Source organism: Pinus tabuliformis, chromosome J, assembly GCF_031772625.1.
Source record: "Pinus tabuliformis cultivar Carrire ecotype Pingquan chromosome J, CPIR1, whole genome shotgun sequence".
In the NCBI taxonomy this organism is placed as follows: domain Eukaryota; kingdom Viridiplantae; phylum Streptophyta; class Pinopsida; order Pinales; family Pinaceae; genus Pinus; species Pinus tabuliformis.
In genome coordinates, this window is record NC_142295.1 from 1,240,125,461 (window position 1) to 1,240,150,036 (window position 24,576).

Consider the following 24,576-nt stretch of genomic DNA (forward strand, 5'->3'; position numbering starts at 1 on the left):
AGGGAAACCTAGCTATTTTATTAACTCCAGAATTCATTTCCTAGGCCTTAGATCTACCACTGTAAGGGGAACCATCTCATAAGGGCTTACACTTTCAATAAAATGGATGGACATTCTTTTTAGAGAAAAATAGGAAGTGAACATTCGATAGAACCAAGAGCATACCTAGGGAATTGTTTAATGAGCCTTCGAGAGAATTGGTTTTAATTATTCAGAAGTTTTTCACATGTGACAAAGGGTATAGTGTGGTGTATCTTTATCATGCCAGATTGCTCGAACACATCAAAGGAGAAGTGAAAATTAATTTTTCATATTTCTTCTCTAAGAATCTGATTAAAATGGTAGAGATGTGAAAAACGAGATTAAACCCAAGGAATCCCAAATCTATCACCAAGGTCTCATCAAAATTCTTGTAGAATCTCAAGTGAAAGCTAGGCGTGTAATATGGAAAGAATTTTTAGTTCAAAATCATCTTGAAGAACAGGCCATAGAGGAAAAGTATAAACCAGTTTAGGAAACAAGAAGCGTAATGAACTCACCTCACTGTCCAATGACAAGGTCCAAAAAGAAACAAAATACTATCATGGTTGATAGAGAAGCATCCTTCATATCCACTCCCAGGAGGCATAGGAGAAAAATTCCAGCAAAGAGAAACAATAAATACCCTAAGGTACAAATTGTTGAAACACTTTCTACAGAAAAACAAGTTGATGAAATCATTGAAATATTGGAAAAAGAAGCCTATGAAAAGAGATAGGAGAAAGATTCTTCTATGACAATGTTGATGCCACTTCATTTTCCAAATACACACAAGAATTAGAGAAAGAGTTGCAACTTAGCAAAATAAAAGAGCTAACAGATCAATTAGAGATAAGCAGAATTTTAGAGAGGCATTTAAAAAAAGAGAACAAAAAATACAAGAAAAATAATGCAAAAATGGTGAAGGAAAATGAAAAGCTAAATGAGGAAGTTGGAAAATTGAAAACAAAGAATGATCTTCTTTGTAGACAATCGTTTAGGTGGCTCAAAGACAAAAACTTATGGGAGAACGAGTGTGAAAAGCAAAAGGTCAAGGCTACAATCTATAAGGAAGAGCAGTACAAGGGAATTGATTGTCTACTACAAGCAACATAATAGGAAGTATATGGATCAGGTACAGGGTTTACATCAGAGCTTAGAAGGTCCAAGAGAAGGAAGCAAGCATGAGGACATGCTTATACATCAGCAAAGGGGAGATGTTGGCCCTCATTTTTTATCTAATATTTCATAATTAAATACACTTAATTCCCATGTTATCCATCCATTTACCATCATTTTCACCACATTTTGACCAATTTATGCATATTCAAGTATATAAATTAAGTTTTGCAGTTTTTAAATATTTTTATAAAAAATGGATTTTAAGTGCATTTTTGGATAGGATCAGAAATTTTCGTAATGACTTCCTTGATGTCATACTTGTAGGACACCTATCCATGAGCTGAGCACATTTCTAAAAATCTTGGGAACTAAGATTGAATGAATTCCTCTTGGTTCAGTCAAACCAAGCTTAAACAAGCCCAATCAAAGTTGGTCAAACAAGATTAGTCATTCAGGAAATCCCTAGGAAATAGGCCAATTTTAGGATTTCATGGGATTTTCCAGATTTTGAGTGATTGGATGGATGACCTCGACTTGGATAGATAGGATATGGATATAAATTGTTGTTAGAGACATTTTGATCGGTTTGTTTCATATTTCTCTATTTAAACCAAAACATTGAAGGCTTATGTATGTAGAATTTGTATAATTTCATATTAAGACTTCTAAATATTTTGAGTTAATTTGAGGAACCTATTCTATCCTCTTCTTTTTGTTCAATGACGTGGATGATTGACTGAGTTTTGAATAGCTGATAATCTCTTCAAGCTCTCAAGGAAAAGGTGGAGGCCCCCCACACCAAGCTAAGTACACTTCATGGTTAATTTAACTTAATTTTCATAAACTAGTTTTTCTTTAGATTTTTTTATTTAATTATATATATGATGATTTATTATGTTTGATTATGAATCTTGGTTTACTCCTAATCTTTATATGAAGGGACAACCCAGTGTTTAAGTTAAACCCTCCGTATATCTGATTAGTGAATAGAAACTAAAATTCATCTTTCTTGCTTTTAAGTGATTTTCTAAATTTCTAGTTCTCTAACAATGACATTAATGATGAATGAATTTGTAATGAATAATAGCAAGGAAATCCTTAGTTAGGAGCCTCTTCTATTATTATTTCATGCAGCTTAAGCTATTATCCATCAATGGCTTTTTATTTCTATTCATGAAGTAGTATTCTAGAAGAAGGACAATCTGGTTTTCCTAAGTTAGGAGCCACTTCTCCTATTTATTACATATTGAATTATAGATTACTTAGTTTAATTTTATATTTGTAATATGCACTTCTAAATAATATATAATTTCATTTCCTTCAGTTTCCATAACTTATATTCTAAAGCTAATTATAGTTGATATCCATACATTTTGGACATGATTCTAATTTCTACAAACTTGGATTGATATTTAAAGTACTTGTGTTAATTTACTCAATAAATTGACCCAACACCTTTTTAGGGATTCCTACCTCTAGGGTCCAGTTTTGACCTTTGTAGAACATTGGCCTTAGTTTATTCGTTGCACTACAACCCTAGCTTGTGGAAATTTCCTTCCTTTTTCACTTTTGGATTTCTTTTTTATTACTTGAGAGTGTTTGCTTCTTTGGTTTTTTTTTCCTAGCTTTGACACTTTTGAAATGTTTGGCGTTCTAGCTTCAAGACTTTTCTTTGCCTTGTTTTTAGTTGTTTTTCATTTTTGGTTTGATTCTTGTGTCAACATATCTATAAATTTGGGATTTTTGCATTTAAGAATTTAGTGAGAGGTGCATTATCATAGGCATTGGTGTGTTGTGAAAAAAATATCACCCTCCTGTAGTTAACATTCATCAAAAAAATCCTAGTCAGCTTTGTCAACAACCTTCTGATTGATTTTATGTTTTTTCTGACCAACTTCTTAGATAAATCTTTGGCTCCTTCCTCCAAATGGTCAAAAATTTAGATCTTAGTATCTTGTAGATGTCAGCATCTCCTTCTAAGAATAGGGAGACAATATTTTTCATGTTTGTTTTTACATGGTCTAGATGAGCTAATGTAATACTCGCGCAAAATTTTTGGAGCAACTAAAAGATCAAGTTGTCACATTACAAATTCAACATGAAAGTGCCAAAGATGAACTCTTCCATGGGTTTTAGAATTTTGTGCTGCTTTTTAAAGGTAGGAAGCATGATGTTGTTTAATCCTTAAAGGGTTTCTACTATAACACCCTCCTCACACATTTACCCACCTTAATCAGTCTATTGGGGTAAACATGTGATGATAGGATAGTATAATGTGATTCAACTCCCCAATTATAGTTAAGGCATTGGAACTGAAAAACAAAACCATTATGACCTTCCACACATGCTACAAAACCTTCAGGAGCCTATGAACCCTTCCAGGTGACCAACCCCTGAGACAACTTGACATTTCACTAATTTGGACTCTTAGCTACTCCCATGAAAATCCATGCATGCGAATGAGGGCTTCCATTCACACCAAAAACAAGGCATGCCAGTGACTGTGGACTTGTTTAGCTAGTTCTGAGCCAACAACCCTAAATTTTGTGCCACTTTTTCAAGATCAGGGCTCACGCCACTAACTAGAACTTCATGAAACTTTTAGAAATGATAAATACCAATGGAATAAGGCTACTAATGTAATCATTAGTAAATTACTTGATATGACCCCTACTAGACATGAAAATCATTTCGTCAAACATGTCACAAATATATAATCTACAGGTCATAACAACATATCCGAGCATAGGGGTATGATACTTATCTTTGATTTGCAAAGAATAATTGTTGCATTATCACAATAGTTGCATTATGATATATTAGGTCATATATTCATTGTATATTCATTTTCAAATAAAAACGTGATGAGATCCATACATCAAGTCTGTCATAAAGTGTACTCATAATGAGCATATACCCAACATAAATAACAAGGATATAAAAACCATAAGAATCACATATGAAACAGTACATTTACATATGAAATGCTAAGGAGAAAGAGCTCTTATTAATGAATGCATAATCCAAACAAGTCTAGAACTTCCACAAAACACCGAACCATAGATTGCTTGAACCAAATCTTTATTTCACCCAATCACCCCCATGCCATATTCCAATCATGAATGTGGGACTTACAACAAAACCAACCATGGTTTACCATGTCCAAACCACCTCAACCCTCATCAATAAAACCAAGATTTATCATAATCCCCATTGAATCACTAGGCCCTAAACAAGCATGGATTCCTCTGGATCTCTCCACCTAAATCGTAGGGAATTTGTTCATCTCAACCTCTCGAATTTACCGTGTATCCCACAATAATTTACTGTCAAAGGATTCCTATGCCTATGAGATCACTGCCTTTTGGTATTTACTATGTATCCTACCATTACCAGTCAAGGGATTCCTAGACCCAATCCAGGGCATTCACCACTCATTTTTATAGTGTATCCCTTGATTAACCGGTCAAGGGATTCCTAACCTCAATCGATGTGTTCACATCCAGTCTTTACCATGTATCCCATCCAAGGATTCCTAGGCCTTATGAATAATCCTTAGACCATTCCACTCAGCTTCGAGTCCATATGGCAATCCAACTCAACCAAAATAAGAGAACTCCATCACACCATGGCTATACGGAAATGGAAAGGAAAGGCTAAAGAACATTGTCACACATGGCAAAACCCTTGCCAATGATAATAAGAGAAAAAAAAACAAACATGGATGTACCATGCATGCCACATCTAGCAACGAAATCACACATGAAAATCGATACCTGCAAGTAATCTCACTGCAGTTTCTTGATCCTGCTCTTCCTTGCTTGATATTTTTTTCCCTTTTCCTTATTTATCCTTTTTTTTTCTTTCCTTGATCCAATTTTATAATTCTCCAAGAATTCTCTAAGTATCCAAGAGTGTGTGAGAGAGAGTAGAGAGAGAGAGCTCCAAAAGTGAACTGACATTAAGGTACCAACTGATAGTTAGAAGGATTTTTATTAATGAGGCCTCTATTTTCTTCAATTTCCAATTATTTTCCTTCATTTTCCTGTTCACATGCAACCTGTGACCTTTCACCTTCTTTTATTCTAATTTTCATTCTTTTCATAAATAAAATTCCAATTAATGCCTCATTCCTTTCCAAATCCTTTTCCATTTACCTTTCCAATTTCCTTATGCGTAATTAACCAAATGAACAACCACACTAGGATGGTTTGCCCAACATTTAGCTTGGAATAAATGTCCCATGACCTTGGTTATCATTTTTCCTTTATTAACTTTATTTACATGGAATTTTGACGAGGGTTTTTATAGAACCCTCCCCCTTCGGGGAACACCGTCCTTGGTGTTCAATGACACCTACAACCAACAATACTTCTAAAAGAAAAACATACTTCCCATGGAGATTTATAACTTAAATCGATGTAGTATTTAAAATAATCAACCTGCTGGGAAGCAAACCAACATGAAAACATAGCAACATCACAACCATAATGATATGAAACCCATATTGCTTACTGGAGCTTTATAACATAGCTCATTGCAGTATTTACATCCATATACATATGTACATACACCAAAACATCACACCAAAACATATGGCAAAAAAATTCGCTCAACGGTCAGCGAATAGAGAAGGATACACATCCTCAATCTAATCCACCATCTCCCATGTAGCTTCATCGGGCCCAAACTAATTCCATTGCACGTTAACTTGCTTGATTGTTTGGTTCGAGAGCATGCGAATATTTATTTGTAATATACATTGATGTTCGGCTAGAATTATCCATTTGTCTCCACCTGCAATATAGGCTAGTCAATCACATGATCAACATATTTAACATACTTCTTAAGCAATGACACATGAAAAACATCATGGACTTTCATTTTCGGAGGTAGTGAAATTTTATAGGCTACTGGTCCAATCCATTCAAAAATATTGAAAGGTCCACTAAGCCAAGGTTCCAACTTAGCACACGATCCAATCCTCAAGGAGCTATTCTTTAGCTTGATGTGTAAGTACACATGTTCCCCAACCTAAAAATCCTTAAACAACATGTTCTGATCTGCATAGATTTTCTATCTATCCTATTCTTCCTTTAGATTTTTCTTGATCACCTACATTTCATGTTCCATCTCTACCAACATATCTAGTCCAATCAACAACCTGTTAATGGGATCACTCCAACTGATGGGAGTATTACAACTCTACCCATAGAATGTGTCAAATGGAATCATCCTCAGTGACTCTTGATAACCACTATCATAAGATAACTCAACCATTGGAAGGTACTCCTCCCATATCCTCTACTGATGCATCACATATACCCTTAATATGTCCTCGAATATCCTATTGACCCTCTATGTCTGTCCATCTATCTATAGATGATAAGTCTTATTGAAGGCCAACTCTATCCCCAAACCTATAAACAACTTCTTCTGAAACTTGGAAGGGAACTTTACATCCTTATCTGACACAATATTCCTTCGAACACCATGCAGCCTCACAACATCTCTAATTAATTCCTATGCCACATCACTAGATGTATACGTAGATTTTACTCGAATGAAGTCCACTACCTTTGTCAATCTGTCTACCACAACCATGATGGAATCATTTTTCTAGATTTCCTCGGAAAACCTATGATGAAATCCATGGAAATGACCTCCCACTTCCAGTATGAAATTAGAATTAGCTATAATAGTCCACCTTGATTCTTACATTCTTCTTTCACTCGCCGACAGTCAAAACATCTAGCCACAAAGGCTACCATGTCCTTCTTCATATTTGGCCAATAATAGAACTTATTCACTAATGTCATTTTATTCTGGTATCCTGGGTGACTTGAATATAGTTTTGCATGAAACTCTAGCAAGATAGTATTCTTGAGCTCATTTTTGTCTAGCACATATATCCTATCCCTAAATCTGATCAAACCATCTACTGTAAGATGATAGTCCACACCCTGCTCACCTGTACCCTGTTTTAACATGTGCATAAGCTCCATGTACCTGCCATCGTACTATATTTCTTGTAAGATTCGATCCTGTAAGTCTATCCTGTAAGAAATCATATATGTTATGTGATTCACATCTATCCTACTACTAAGTGCAGTTGCAACCCTTTTCTCTTTCCCCTTGTTGTACCTAATCTCAAAGTCAAACTCATTGATCGTGGCCAACCATCTAGATTTCCTAGAATTTAGTTTCATTTGGTCAAACAAGTATCTCAATCCATTGTGATCTCTCATCAATACGAACCTCGAGCCAAGAATATAGTGTCTTCACATCTTCAATGCATGGATGATCACTTCCAACTCAAGATCATATGTCATATAATTATGCTCATGCTCATTCCATTTCCATGACTCATAGCATACTACTTGTCATTCCTACATAAGGACTCCACCAAGTCCTCTCTTGCAAGCATATGTATATAATGAAAACTATTTATCTGGATTTGCAATATTTAACACTAGAGCATTTCTCAATGGTTGCTTCAATTGCTCAAAAATGGTTGTGCATTCCTATGTCAATTCAAATTTCTTACCCTGCCTCTACAGTGATGTAACATGATATGCAATGCAAGAGAGGTTCTTGATGAACCTCCTATGGTAACATAATAACCCCATGAATGATCTTACCTCATTCACATTTCTTGGAGCTTCCCACTCCATGATAGACCTTATCTTCTCTGGATTCACTACTATGCCTCCCTTGGAAATAACATGTCCCAGGTAATGTAGTTCTGTCGGAAAGAGACTACATTTACTGATCTTCACATATAACTGAATCTCTCTCAACAATCTCAAAGCTTTCGCTAAGTGATTGACATGATCTTCATCATTTTTAGAATATATCAAGATGTCATCAATGAATACAATAAAAAACTTATCCAGATAAGGACACAACACACTACTCATCAAGCAAATGAAAGTAGTTGGAGCATTAGTCAAACGAAATTGAACTACAATAAACTCATAATGCCCATACCTAATCAAGAAAGTTTTATTATAGATTTCCTCTTCCTTGATACGTACCTGATGGTATCCTGTTCTCGGATCAATCTTCAAGAAAACTAGTGTTCCCTTCAACTAATTAAAGATGTTATCAATCATTGGAAATGTATACCTGTTCTTGATAGTCACCTTGTTCAACTGCTTGTAATCAATGCATAGCCTGAGAGTCCCATCCTTCTTCTTCACAAACAATACCAGTGCAACCCACAGCGATACACTTGGCCCAATGTATCCTTTGTGAAGCATTTCCTTCAACTGTAACTTCAGTTCAACTAATTCTAGAGTGTTCATAATCTATGGTGCCTTTGATTTTGGTGTTGCCCTTGGTATCAACTAATTGGAAAATTCCACTTCTCTATGAGGTTGAAACTTCAAAATATTTGTTGGAAACACATCTTGAAACTGCTACAAGATCGAGTATCTATTCATAACTTTTGCATTCTCAACATCCTTACCTCTATCACTAGAAATATGCATTTCAAATAACACACACCCTTTTCTGTGACTGTGCTTTGCCTGCATGTATTTCACCATCATAATCGATGTTGCCTTGTTCTTACCCTACGAGACTCTTTGTTCTCCATTGTCATCCAAACACTCAATGGCCTTGTCATAACAATCCACTTTGGTCCTATGAATATATAACTAGTTCATAACTAAACGCATACTATATGATCCCAATGGAGGTACATTCAAATGTGTTGAGGTAGGAATACCATTGAGCCTAAAATCACAAACTCTTACCTAATGATGCACTCTCTTCTTTTTACTTGTAGCCAAATGCAATAACCGAGATTCTACATGCACTTCTTTATTCAAGTCACACTTATCCACCAAGTCGAGACTAACATAACTATAATTAGATATAGGGTTAATTAAAATAGAAAAAAAATCAACCACAAACCTTACCTTCCATCTCAATAATGGATGTCTGATGATTTGCCTGCTTGTTATCCAATGTTGCATAGATATGAGTAACAATCTACTAAACATCCTCAACAATTTGTGCCTCCTGTGCACTGTAGATCTGAGGCCCACCATCCTAATACTATGGACAATCTCTTGAGATTTTCCTTTCCACATATATAACACTACAACGGTCCCATACCATCACCTATGTTATGTTTCCCTCCAGGTTGTGACCCATGTCCCTGTCTGACTATGTTGAACTTCTTATTGGGTGCAACATTTTCTTTCTCACCTGTATTTTGAGTCCTTGTTCTTTTAAAATGCCATTTACCTTTATCTTTGTCTTTCCCTTTACAACCTTGTTGTGATTCTATCTTATGCTTTGACTGCTCATAATAATGTTTCAATTTCCCAATAACTTCTTCGAGAAACAGAAGCTCATCATACTCAATCAAATCTCTAAATCATGATTGAAATTCACTAACAAATCTCTGAACTTTGGCCTTATCATCCTTAAGATAATATACATACATCAATAACTCCAGGAACTTGGTCGTATACTCCTAATCTGTCATCAATCCCATATTTAGTTCATAAAATTCCTTGGCTTTGTTGTCGTAGTAAAGTTATGACATGTATTTCTTGTGAAAAAGTCTATTGAACTCATTCCAACTCATCTCTTATATCCTGGTGTCTCTAACCCACTTCACATCTTCCCACTAGATGTTTTCTTTCCCTTTGAGGCTGAAGATAGCTACTCTCACCTTCATATTCTTTGTGTATTCATGCAACTCAAAGAATTTATTCATTCCAAGTAGCCATGCTTCTGCATCCTGTGGCTTATCCAAATATCCATCAAAGGTAGGTGGCTTAGATTTATTGAATTCTTCTAGAAAATATCCCGTGTCACTCCTCCTGTAAGGATGATCACAATAGTTCCTGTCAGAACTAGAACTAGAATAGAACCTGTGTCCATCACCTCTTCTATAAGGATATCCAAGAGCCTTCCATCTCGGATCAGGTCATCCATAAATGACCTATGCCCACCATAATATCTAGTGCCATATGCCCCATTATTCCTATCCTCCTGCCCATGATTAATCCTAAGCAGTCCCTGTCTCTGTAATTCTAACAAACTATGAAGGATTAATGCATTGACTTCTGCATGTTTCTCCTGTGTTTGCATGATTATGTCATTATCTACCTTGCAACTTCTTATTTCATCCTTCAAACTTCTCAATGTGTCTGCTAAGTTAGAAGAGTTTCCAACACCACATTGCTCATCTAATCCATAGAGAGAATCTCATGGACTATATTTTACCATCTTTCTAGTCGTCTTTGATGTTCTTCCTACAAGTATACCATGTCAACTTAAACCAAAACATAACATAATCAAAATACCTCGGTATAGTTCATGGGATGATATCTCATCTACAAGATCAATTGGATTATCACAATACATGTATAATCATAATCATATTAATACATAAAAATCATTTCAACCATCATCCATTTACCATGCATAACCACACCAACCAAATGCCATTATCTCATGCATGAAAAATATAATCATGTCAATGTATGCATAAAAATATATAAGCACTAACATGCATAACCAATGTATGACCAACTCACATCCAACAACAACACCACCAACTTTCACATGGTGACACAAATGCAGCCATGAGCAACACCATGCATACACAACATGCACATAGACCACAAGAATGAAGAATCAAATATCAAATTGATATGTATGCATGTCCAAAGCACACCACCCATCCAGTCCAAAGGCTGAACCATGTTATGATACCACTCTGTAACACCCTCCTCCAACATTTACCCAAGTTAACTAGTCTGTCGGGGTAGAGATGTGGTGAGAGGCTAATATGAAGTGATTTAAATCCCCAAGTATAGTTAAGGAAGTGGAAGTGACAAAAAAAAAATTGACCTTCCACACATGTTATAGAACCTTCAAGAGCCAAATAACCCTTCCAGTTGACCAACCCCTGAGACAACATAACATTTCACTGATATAGACCCTTAGCCACACCCATGAAAATCCATGCATGCGACTGAGGCCTTCTCGTCACTCACACAATAAGGCATGCCATTGATTGTGGACTTTTTCATCCAATTCTCAGCCAGTGGCCCTGGATTTTATGCCTCTTTTTCGGGGCTAGGGCTCAGGTCACTACCGAAAAATTCATTTAGAAATGATAAATAACAATTGAATAAAGCTACTAAAAAAATCATTGGTATAAGTACTTGATCTGGCCCTTACTATCCATGATAGGAATTTCGTTAAACATGTCACAAATATGTAATCTATATGTCATAACAAATATTTGATCGTAGGGTTCTCGTACTTATCTGATATTCATAAAGAAGAATTGTTTCCTTATCACAATAGTTGCATTATCATATATTAGGTCATATATTCATTTTACATTCATTTTCAAATCAAAAGATGATGAGAGCCATACATCAAGTCTATCATAAAACAGACTCATAACCAACATATACCCAACATAAATAAAAATGATATAATATCCATAAGAATCACATATGGACCAATACATTTACACATAAAATACTAAGGGGAAATATCTCTTATTAATGAATGCATAATCCAACCAAGTCTGGGACTTCCATGAACCACCCAACCACATATTGCTTGAACCAAATCTTTCGTTCGGCCAATCGCCCCCATGCCATATTCCAAGCATGAATGTGGGGCTTACAATGAAATGAACCATGGCTTCCCTAGGCCAAACCACCTCAACCCTCATAAATAGAACCAAGCCTTAATTGTAATCCCCATTGGATCCCAAGGCCTTAAACAAGCATGGATGCCTCTAGATATCTCCACCTAAAACGTAAGGAATTTTTATCTCAACCTCTAGGCTTTACCATGAAACCCACCATTATCGTTCAAGGTATTCCTAGGCCTAAAAGGTCACCAACCTCCAGGATTTATAGTGTGTACATCCATTAGCAGTCAAGGGCTTCCTAGGCCCAGTCAACAATATTCACCACTAAGTTTTACTATGTATCTCGCCCTTCATTAGTCAAGGGATTCCTGCTATCAATCGAGGTGTTCACATATAGGTTTCACTGTGTATCCCATCCTAGGTTTCCCAGGCCTTGTGAATAATACTGAGACCACCCCACTTAGCTTCAAGTCCATCTAGAAATCCAGCTCAACCAAAACAAGCAAACCCCATCACACCATGGCTATCCAAAAATGGAAAGGAAAGGTTGAAGAAAACTATCACACCTAGCAAAACCCTTGCCAATGACATCAAGAGAACCAAAACCACACATGCATGTACCATGCATTCCACATATAACAAGGAAATCACACATCCAAATCAAAACCTGTAAGTAATCTTGTTGTAGCTTCTTGATCTTGATTTCCTTGGTTGATCTTTGCTTCCCTTTTCCTTCTCTTTCATTTATTTTTTTTCCTTGATCCAATGCTAAAATTATCCAAGATTTCTCTAAGTGTCAAAGAGTGAGAGAGATAGTAGAGAGAGAGAGAGCTCCAAAACTGAACTGATAGAATGGTACCAACTAATTCTTAGAAGCCTTTTTATTAATGAGGCCTGTATTTTATTCAGTTTTCCATTATTTTCCTTCATTTTCCTCCTCACATGCAACCTGTGACCTTTCACCTTCCTTTTCTCCTAATTTCCATTATTTTCATAAATAAAATGCCAAATAATGCCTCATGCCTTTCCAAATCCTTTTCCATTTCCTTTGCCAATTTCTTTTGCCATAATAAACCAAATGAACACCCACACTAGGATGTTTTGCCAAACATTCATCTTGAAATACATGTCCCATGATCATGGTTATTATTTTTCCTTTTTTAACTTTATTTACATGGAATTTTGACCAGGGTTGTTACATTTACTATCAACTGCAACATCTCCCTCACGATATCATTGTTTTAAGGTGGTAGTGATGGTGTTAAATTTATGATATTGTTGAGACAAATGGAAATTGTGAGCATGAACTCTTCACAAGGATTCTCTTAGAGTTTGGGTTGTATAAATTCTCTTGAGTTTGAGTTTGGCTTGAGAACCAAACTGATTTTCTTCCATTTCGATTGCCCCTCAGACAAACACGTGTTTAATTCCTCCATCTTATGCAGGTTTATGACTAAATTTTTTCGTTGCAATATAGATTCAAGTGTGAATAGACACTTTCTTTTTACATCTTCCTTCCAGATATCCTTTTATTGTTGAAGGATAACATGGACTTTTCAAGAGAAAGGCATGTTGTTCTGCTCTTGTTTTTGATCTGTAAGTTATTGCCATTTTCTATCCAGAAAAGTATTGTAGCCATGAGAATCAATTTATGTATTACTACATTGATTCCTATGGCATTTCCAAAAGTAAAATGATGAGAATATGGTTTGGCATCAATGGATCTCAATAGTTAGTCTTCCTTCTCTCTCCTCGAATTTCTTCAATAAAATCGATACACACCCCTTTGAGAAAAGGAAACAAATGATAAATATTCAAGCTCCATAAGGAAATTGAACACCTACAAATAACATAGAAAATAATAACCCAATGCAACAATAACTAATGTAGAAGAAATTCTCCTGCAAATAATCAAAGCCTCAAAATTGACCTCCTGCAATAAATGTCAGGAATAAATAATATTTTGTACATATTTCCTTAAAAAAATATCAAAATCCTTGAATTATCCTCCTGAGAATAATGATTTATGCCAATAAAACCTTGCAATAACAATATTCTCCTACATAATAATAATGATTTGAGCACAATCAATTATTAAAATGGTGGTGATACTAAGCTTAAATCGACCCTCTTGCTGTTTGGTTCCTCAAACAATCTGCTTAATTCCTTAAGAGACTCTTTGAGTTTTCATTTCTCCTTATCGATACTTAGAATGACTCCTTATGATCCAAAACTCATCCAACGTTATGTCTGAATGCAAATTTTCATCTCAAATGTCTTGAGCATGGGCATGCACAACCTTAGAATTAGAAGCATGAATGTTGTCAAATTCACTAATCAAATAATATCATAACACTTTTGAGGCATAACATGTCACAATATCCACAACCTATAATAGAGTGTTAAATGTGCTTCTTAAAAAGTGACCCTCTTCATTGTTATGTTAAGACCAGAGGCAAAAGATTGAATGACATAGTAAGAAGATCCTTTTATTTCAACAAAGAACATTGGAAGTTTTTATTGTCACCAATTTAGAGATATATACTCCCTTTCATGGACAAGGTACCTAGCAAAATTCCATAATTTGACTTCTCTGACCAAAATTATATGTATTTATTTGTATAGTGAAACAATCTCCTTGCAAGAACACTGTTGTGGTGGTATATATATGATTCGTCTCTCTCCAACCAAGATAATCTTTTACTACTTGGTATAAAGAAAGGAAAATCACATTAGAAGAGCTAATAATTTGATGGAAAGCAAACCAAAATCCCCACTTATATAGCTTCATTTCTACACAATCAACATTGTATAGCCTTTCGACCTTTAAAATCCAACAATTTGACTTCCTGTTGGTATGAAAAGAAACCCGGTGAATCACTGATTTGGCTACATCATTTTCTCTACTAATAGTGTTCTCCTTATTAATTATGCTAAATCTGCTTTCCCTTCTAATTGACAACACAACTAGACAATTGTTACTCGTCCTTTGATTTCGCTTCAACAACTTTTGTGGCCTCAACCAATTTGGTCCCCTTAATGAGCAAGAAACTTCGTAAAATTCTCAATGGTATAATTAACATAAATTACAGTTTCCAAGCACACATGAATTCTTCAGATAAAGTAATAATTTCAGTACATATATATAAATAATGAGTCAGAGGGTGAAAATTATTTATATAAACAATTGATGGATTATAATAAATATAAAGTTCACACACTAGGCAAAAAGATTAATGGACACTATTGGTGGAATTACTTAGCTCCAAATAGCATTTGTAGAAATATCTTGGCTTGAATCTCTCCTACAAATGGCTTGAAACTTCTTCGTTATTCCTAGGTGTTGGTACGCAAGGCCCGTGTTCTCAGAAACTCCTCCACTTTTCTTGTGAGGCCACCTGGCCTTGGTAACTACTACACTGTCAATGTGAGGTACATTGTGTTCCTAGCGAAGGACCTATGCTAATATGCAACGATACGTGAGTTGGCCAGATTGACTGCTTGAATGGTCCTTATGCACTGAGGAATATGAAGAACCTTAACCAAATAAATTACTCAAAACCTCCCAATCGATTGTGTGGATGCGATGGCTCTCGGACCACTTGGCCACAGATTGATATGCCATCCCTACAACTCTTCGGTGGAATGAAAATTTTGCATAATGAAAGTACGGCTTGTTGGCCTTTTCATTCCATCAAACAAATATTCCACAACCTTGTGCTCTTCGTTACGATAGTTATGGATCCTCGGTCTGATACCCAAGGCTATGTATAAAAAATGTTACCAATCAAACGAGAACTATTACCTCAAAACAAGAAATCTAGCCCAAAAACGCCAAAAAAACATGAGAAAACAATCCAAAAATGAAATGTGTGTATTCTAGGAACAATGTGTTTTTTTAAGGGTAAATTTTCAACATTTTATTAGAAGCCATTTGTTTTTTTTGCAAAAAGGATTGAAAAACACCCTTGAAATAAAATGTGTTGACGTTGGAATAACAAAAAAAACGAATTACGATTTTGACACAAGTTCTAGTAATGGAATTAAAGATAAAATATTAGGACATTTGAAAAACCATAAAATTCCAACAATTTTCAGAGATGATGTTAAAGATAAAATGTCATCTATCAAAGCCTTATAATTCCAACAATGTTCATCCATCATGCTAAAGATAAAATATCTTGATACTAAAAAATCCTAAAATTGTAATTGTTTTCCACCATAGCATTAAAGATAAAATATCATGACTCAAAAAAACCTTAATATTTTGATAAGTTTTCAACCATGGAATTGAAAACCTTAAGTTTTTAACATATTTAAACCATGAAATTATGGACAAATTATATGACTAAAACAATTTTTAAAAAATGAACAAGTAAATGAAAGATTCATTATTGCAAGAGTAATTTTTATTTTAAAGCCTAAAAGTATAGCTCTTTACAAATATTAGCCTAAGATAGCTTATCATATTGTCACAAAAACCTAAAAATCAACCATAAAAATGAAGTGCTCCCTTTCAATGAGGCATTAAATTTTAAACATTTTAAAAGTTTCTTATACCAAATTATACAATAAATAATATCATGGCAATATAAGTGTACAATTTAAAAGTTGAACATTAATTTCTAATATTCTTTTACTTTTAATCAACATATGAACAAATGATAATAATAAATAATATCATGGAAATATCACTGTATAATTTAAAATTTGAACATTGATATCTAATATTTTTTACTTATAATCAAAATATCAACAAATGATGATAATAAATGCTATCATGGCAATATAACTGTATAATTTAAAAATTCAACATTCATTTCTTATATTTTTTTACTTCTAATCAAAATATGAACAAATGATAACAATAAATAATATTATGGAAATATCATTGCATAATTTAAAAATTCAACATTAATTTCTAATATTTTTTACCTGTAATCAAAATATAAACTTTGGTAGATTGAATATAACATAAATTATTTTTTTAATTCATTGTTGCATTGTTTATTTTCTAAAGAGATAAATTATTCACAATTAAAACATATAATCAAACAAACATAGAAATGACCCATAACTTTATGTAAGATCATATGGAAGTCAAAATATTTATTTCAAGTTACCATGCAATCATTTACATAAAATGTCTTGGACATTTATGCAAAATCACTCATAGGTTCTAGCACACCTTTACAATCTACATCTTTAGATGAATGACTAGATGCAGATGAAGATGATCCATATTATTCTCTTTCATCAACTAGTGCCTCATCTAAGTCAACATGCATGCCCAACATTTTAGGTTTCAAAAGTCTTCTAGATCTATGACTAGGTTCAACGAACTCCCATCTCAACAACATTTATCTTGGTAGATTTTTTTTCTAAATCTCTATGGCCTTGAAGTGAAGAGTCCCCCCCTTTTTTAAATTCAATTCATACACACGTATGCCAACATACTCAAATTTTAAGAGGTTTGTGGAGAGAAGATTTATATTTGTACCCTTTCTTTTTCTCTTTCTGCCAATTTGTTTATCAACTACCATCTCTGGTTTGGACACACCATTGAATGGGTGGGCATTTGTGGCATACCAATGTACTTCAACAAATGTAATATGTTCATTATATTTAATGATATTTATAACCTTGTCAACCTAGAATGGATAGCCAAGTGGATTTTCATCTGCTAACACTGCTATCATGAAACCCTCCTTAACATCTCGCATAGAATCCTCATAAAGGTATTTCATGGCTTCACGTTGTGCACATGGTCTTCTAAAACCAATATAGATTTCTCTTTCCTCTACCTATCGAGAATTAATAATACCTTGATATTATTGTTTGTTAGGCCCCTATATTACTAGTGTAACCCCTTATTGTTATTAGTACAACCCACTTATTATATTGATGTACCCATGTAGTGCCCATATTGTTACTAATGTGCCCCATAAAAGCCCACTATTGTTATTATTGTGCCCTTACATTATTATTGTTATGTCGGCTCTGATTATGTTATGACCCCTTAGACTCCTGTATATAGAAAGGAGGTCTTTTCATTTGTATCATCCGAGAATTGTTCATTCATGTAATGTAAAGGAGGTTGCCCCCTCGAAGAGGCTGAATTCTAAGGCATTGATCTATCTTTTCTATCTTTTCTTGAGCTGGTTTCATAACATTTGGTATCAGAGCTTTGGATTCTAGGGTTTTGCTGCTCCAAACAGGTCATCGTGGCATTTTCGCTATAACTTTTTTCTGTGACGTTTCAGAAGTCGCAAAAAAACCCATTTGAGAAGAGATCGCGTTGAAACTTGGGTCCGAATTTCAGAGCTTTTCGCATGATATTTGCTGAGATATGATCTGAGAAAGTTGGTCTTTTGCAGACTCTTGAATTACATTCAAAACAGGTGACTTGGGGAAAATCGTCATAACTTTCTCTCTGGGAATCAGATTGAAATTTCGTAAGAAGGTCTATAATCAGGTCATCTTGGGAGATTGTGCATAACTCTTTCTTGGAGAATCCAATTTGGATCAGACTAGTGGCATTGGAAAGAGGACACAGAGAGCTACTACAGGTCAGAATTTCAGAACTTAAATATCTGCAAGTACAGAGTTATAGTCGTTTCAATTTCGAGGTCCTAAAATCAAGAAGAAGCAAGATGAGGAAGTTTGATGGCGAGGATCTGGTAAATTGGATACTTCAGATGGAGCAATATTTTGATCTTCATGGTGTACCGCTGTTACAAAAGGTATGTATTCCATCTTCATATTTAGAACCGGATCAATTTTTATGGTATAAAGGGCTTTGTTCTCGTAAAAAACTTGTTACATGGTCAATTCTCACGGAGGAAATGATAGCACATTATGAGGATACAAAGAGCAACACCTTCTTTAAAGAAACACCACAAAAATTGGAAAGAGTAAAAGGGCTTTGTGACATATTTGAAAGTAAAATTATGGCAACAACAAAGTCTACCCCTCACAACTATAAAGATGGACGTGTTGTTCCTCCTAGCCTTTCACAACCTACAAGGGTTACACCACAAAATTTGGAAGAAAAAAGAGAAAAAGGGCTTTGTTACAATTGTGATAGCAAATGCACTAGAGGTCATAAGTTTGCTGAGAAGAAATTATTTTACATAGAGTATGAAGAGGAGGAAGAAAAGGATCAAGAAACATCAAAAGAAGGGGATATATGCCAGGACCCGACCCCAAAGAAAGAAGAAATGAATCAGAACATATCTTGTAAACTTTTGGCAAGAATGACCACTCCTCAAACTCTCAAGATAGAAGGAAATATCAAGAAGAAAAAGGTGCAAGAAGTGAAAGATCACATGAAGAAATAAGAAATGAATCCAACCATATCTTGTAATTCACTGGTCGGAATTACCACTCCTCAAACTAGCAAGACAGAAGGACATATCAAGAAGAAAAATGTTCAAGAAGTGAAAGATCACATCGAGCGTCAAGAAATGAGTCCGACCATATCTTGTAAAGGATTGGAAGAAATTACCACTCCTCAAACTCTAAAGATAGAAGGACATATCAAGAAGAAAAAGGTTCAAGCAGTGAAAGATCACATCGAGCATCAACAACAAGTTCTCCAACTTTTAAAGGATAGCGCCACTTAGGTGCAAAATCAAATGAAACAACAGGTAGATCAACATCATAGTGAAAAATGTTTTGATGTAGGCGATTGGGTATTTTTACTGCTACATCTAAAGCAAGCTAATTATGAGAAGGAAATGTTGGCAATACTACATGCACTTAAAAAATGGCGACCTTACCGAATGGGAAGACTCTTCAAGGATGAGGATGTGGAAGCATTGTTTTGTGTTATTTCTATTATCCAACTAGATTGGATAAACGAAGCAAGGGATGAATGCAAGAAGGACAAAGAAGTATGGCCACTTATTCAAAAGTTGCAAAAGATCCCAATTCAAACAATATTGCCAGATATTGAAAAGGAAGGAAAAATCATATTGGAAACTGGAGCAGTCACAGAAACAAGAACCCGACAGTTACGAAGTCGATCAATTTCAGAGTATCTCAACAAGTGGAAGAACTTACCCGCTAAATATTCCACATGGGAGGACAAGAATTTTATACAGAAGCATCAAGACTACTCAAGCGTTGAGGACAACGCTTTTTGAAGGAGAGGGGCATGTTAGGCCCCTATATTACTAGTGTAACCCCTTATTGTTATTAGTACAAACCACTTATTATATTGATGTACCCATGTAGTTCCCATATTGTTACTAATGTGCCCCATAGAAGCCCACTATTGTTATTATTTTGCCCTTACATTATTATTGTTATGTCGGCTCTGATTATGTTATGACCCCTTAGACTCCTATATATAGAAAGGAGGTCTTTTCATTTGTATCATCCAAGAATTATTCATTCATGTAATGTAAAGGAGGTTGCCCCCTCGAAGAAGCTGAATTTTAAGGTGTTGATCTATCTTTTCTATCTTTTCTTGAGCTGGTTTCACAACATTTGGTATCAGATCTTTGGATTCTAGGGTTTCGCTGCTCCAAACAGGTCATCATGGCATTTTCGCTATAACGTTTTTCTGTTATGTTTCAGAAGTCGCAAAAATAACCCATTTGAGAAGAGATCGCGTTGAACCTTGGGTCCAAATTTCAGAGATTTTCGCGTGATTTTTGCGGAGATATGATGTGAGAAAGTTGGTCGTTTTGCAGACCCTTGAATTACATTCAAAACAGGTGACTTGGGGAAAATCGTCATAACTTTCTCTCTGGGAATCAGATTGAAATTTCGTAAGAAGGTCTATAATCAGGTCATCTTGGGAGATTGTGCATAACTCTTTCTTGGAGAATCCAATTTGGATTAGACTAGTAGCATTGGAAAGAGGACAAAGAGAGCTACTACAGGTCAGAATTTCAGAACTTAAATATATGCAAGTACAGAGTTACAGTCGTTTAGATTTCGAGGTCCTAAAATCAAGAAAAAGCAAGATGATGAAGTTTGATGGCGAGGATCCGGTAAATTGGATACTTCAGATGGAGCAATATTTTGATCTACATGGTGTACCGCTGTTACAAAATGTATGTATTGCATCTTCATATTTAGAGCCGGATCAATTTTTATGGTATAAAGGGCTTTGTTCTCGTAAAAAACTTGTTACGTGGTCAATTCTGATGGAGGAAATGATAGCACATTATGAGGATACAAAGAGCAACACCTTCTTTAAAGAAACACCACAAAAACTGGAAAGAGTAAAATGGCTTTGTGACATATTTGAAAGTAAAATTATGGCAACAAGGAAGTCTACCCCTCACAACAATAAAGATGGACATGTTGTTCCTCCTAGCCTTCCACAACCTACAAGGGTTACACCACAACAATTGGAAAAAAAAAGAGAAAAAGGGCTTTGTTACAATTGTGTTAGCAAATGCACTAAAGGTCATAAGTGTGCTGAGAAGAAACTATTTTACATAGAGTATGAAGAGGAGGAAGAAAAGGATCAATAAATATCAAAAGAAGTGGATATATGCCAGGACCCGACCCTAGAGAAAGAAGAAATGAATCAAAACATATCTTGTAAACTATTGGCAAGAATAACCACTCCTCAAACTCTCAAGATAGAAGGACATATCAAGAAGAAAAAGGTGCAAGAAGTGAAAGATCACATGAATAAAGAAGAAATGAATCCAACCATATCTTGTAATTCATTGGTCGGAATTACCACTCCTCAAACTAGCAAGACAGAAGGACATATCAAGAAGAAAAATGTTCAAGAAGTGAAAGATCACATCGAGCGTCAAGAAATGAATCCGACCATATCTTGTAAAGGATTGGAAGAAATTACCATTCCTCAAACTCTAAAGATAGAAGGACATATCAAGAAGAAAAAGGTTCAAGCAGTGAAAGATCACATCGAGCATCAACAACAAGTTCTCCAACTTTTAAAGGATAGCGCCACTTCGGTGCAAAATCAAATGAAACAACAGGTAGATCAACATCATAGTGAAAAATGTTTTGATGTAGGCGATTGGGTATTTTTACTACTACATCTAAAGCAAGCTATTTATGAGAAGGAAATGTTGGCAATACTACATGCACTTAAAAAATGGCGACCTTACCGAATGGGAAGACTCTTCAAGGATGAGGATGTGGAAGCATTGTTTTGTGCTATTTCTATTATCCAACCAGATTGGATAAACGAAGCAAGGGATGAATGGAAGAAGGACAAAGAAGTATGACCACTTATTCAAAAGTTGCAAAAGATCCCAATTCAAACAATATTGCCAGATATTGAAAAGGAAGGAAAAATCATATTGGAACCTGGGGCAGTCACAGAAACAAGAACCCGACAGCTAGGAAATCGATCAATTTCAGAGTATCTCATCAAGTGGAAGAACTTACCCGTTAAATATTCCACATGGGAGGACAAGAATTTTATACAGAAGCATCAAGAACTACTCAAGCGTTGAGGACAACGCTTTTTGAAGGAGAGGGGCATGTTAGGCCCCTATATTACTAGTGTAACCCCTTATTGTAATTAGTACAACCCACTTATTATATTGATGTACCCATGTAGCGCCCATATTGTTACTAATGTGCCCATAGAAGCCCACTATTGTTATTATTGTGCCCTTACATTATTATTGTTATGTCGGCTCTGATTATGTTATGACCCCTTAGACTCCTATATATAGAAAGGAGGTCTTTTCATTTGTATCATCCAAGAATTCTTCATTCATGTAATGTAAAGGAGGTTTCCCCCTCGAAGAGGCTGAATTCTAAGGCGTTGATCTATCTTTTCTATCTTTTCTTGAGCTGGTTTCATAACATTTGGTATCAGAGCTTTGGATTCTAGGGTTTCGCTGCTCCAAACAGGTCATCGTCGCATTTTCGCTATAACGTTTATTCTGTGACATTTCAGAAGTCGAAAAAAAACCCATTTGAGAAGAGATCGCGCTGAACGTTGGGTCCGAATTTCAGAGCTTTTAGCGTGATATTTGCGGAGATATGATCTGAGAAATCTGGTCTTTTTGCAGACTCCTGAATTACATTCAAAATAGGTGACTTGGGGAAAATCGTCATAACTTTCTCTCTGGGAATCAGATTGAAATTTCGTAAGAAGGTCTATAATCAAGTCATCTTGGGAGATTGTGCATAACTCTTCCTTGGAGAATCCAATTTGGATCAGACTTGTGGCATTGGAAAGAGGACACAGAGAGCTACTACAGATCCGAATTTCAAAACTTAAATATCTGCAAGTACAGAATTACAGTCGTTTCAATTTCGAGGTCCTAAAATCAAGAAAAAACAAGATGAGGAAGTTTGATGGCGAGGATCCAGTAAATTGGATACTTCAGATGGAGCAATATTTTGATCTACATGGTGTACCACTGTTACAAAAGGTATGTATTGCGTCTTCATATTTAGAACCGGATCAATTTTTATGGTATAAAGGGCTTTGTTCTCGTAAAAAACTTGTTACGTGGTCAATTCTCACAGAGGAAATGATAGCACATTATAAGGATACAAAGAGCAACACCTTCTTTAAAGAAACACCACAAAAATTGGAAAGAGTAAAAGGGATTTGTGACATATTTGAAAGTAAAATTATGGAAACAAGGAAGTCTACCCCTCACAACTATAAATATGGACGTGTTGTTCCTCCTAGCCTTCCACAACCTACAAGGGTTACAACCCAACAATTGGAAGAAAAAAGAGAAAAAGGGCTTTGTTACAATTGTGATAGCAAATGCACTAAAGGTCATAAGTGTGCTGAGAAGAAATTATTTTACATAGAGTATGAAGAGGAGGAAGAAAAGGATCAAGAAACATCAAAAGAAGGGGATATATGCCAGGACCCGACCCCAGAGAAAGAAGAAATGAATCAGAACATATCTTGTAGACTATTGGCAGGAATGACCACTCCTCAAACTCTCAAGATAGAAGGAAATATCAAGAAGAAAAAGGTGCAAGAAGTGAAAGATCACATGAAGAAAGAAGAAATGAATCCAACCATATCTTGTAATTCACTGGTCAGAATTACCACTCCTCAAACTAGCAAGACAGAAGGACATATCAAGAAGAAAAATGTTCAAGAAGTGAAAGATCACATCGAGCGTCAAGAAATGAATCCGACCATATCTTGTAAAGGATTGGAAGAAATTACCACTCCTCAAACTCTAAAGATAGAAGGACATATCAAGAAGAAAAAGGTTCAAGCAGTGAAAGATCACATCGAGCATCAACAACAAGTTCTCCCACTTTTAAAGGATAGCGCCACTTAGGTGCAAAATCAAATGAAACAACAGGTAGATCAACATCATAGTGAAAAATGTTTTTATGTAGGCGATTGGGTATTTTTACTGCTACATCTAAAGCAAGCTATTTATGAGAAGGAAATGTTGGCAATACTACATGAACTTAAGAAATGGCGACCTTACCGAATGGGAAGACTCTTCAAGGATGAGGATGTGGAAGCATTGTTTTGTGCTATTTCTATTATCCAACCAGATTGGATAAACGAAGCAAGGGATGAATGCAAGAAGGACAAAGAAGTATGGCCACTTATTCAAAAGTTGCAAAATATCCCAATTCAAACAATATTGCCAGATATTGAAAAGGAAGGAAAAATCATATTGGAACCTGGAGCAGTCACAGAAACAAGAACCCGACAGCTACAAAATCGATCAATTTCAGAGTATCTCATCAAGTGGAAGAACTTACCCGCTAAATATTCCACATGGGAGGACAAGAATTTTATACAGAAGCATCAAGAACTACTCAAGCTTTGAGGAAAACGCTTTTTGAAGGAG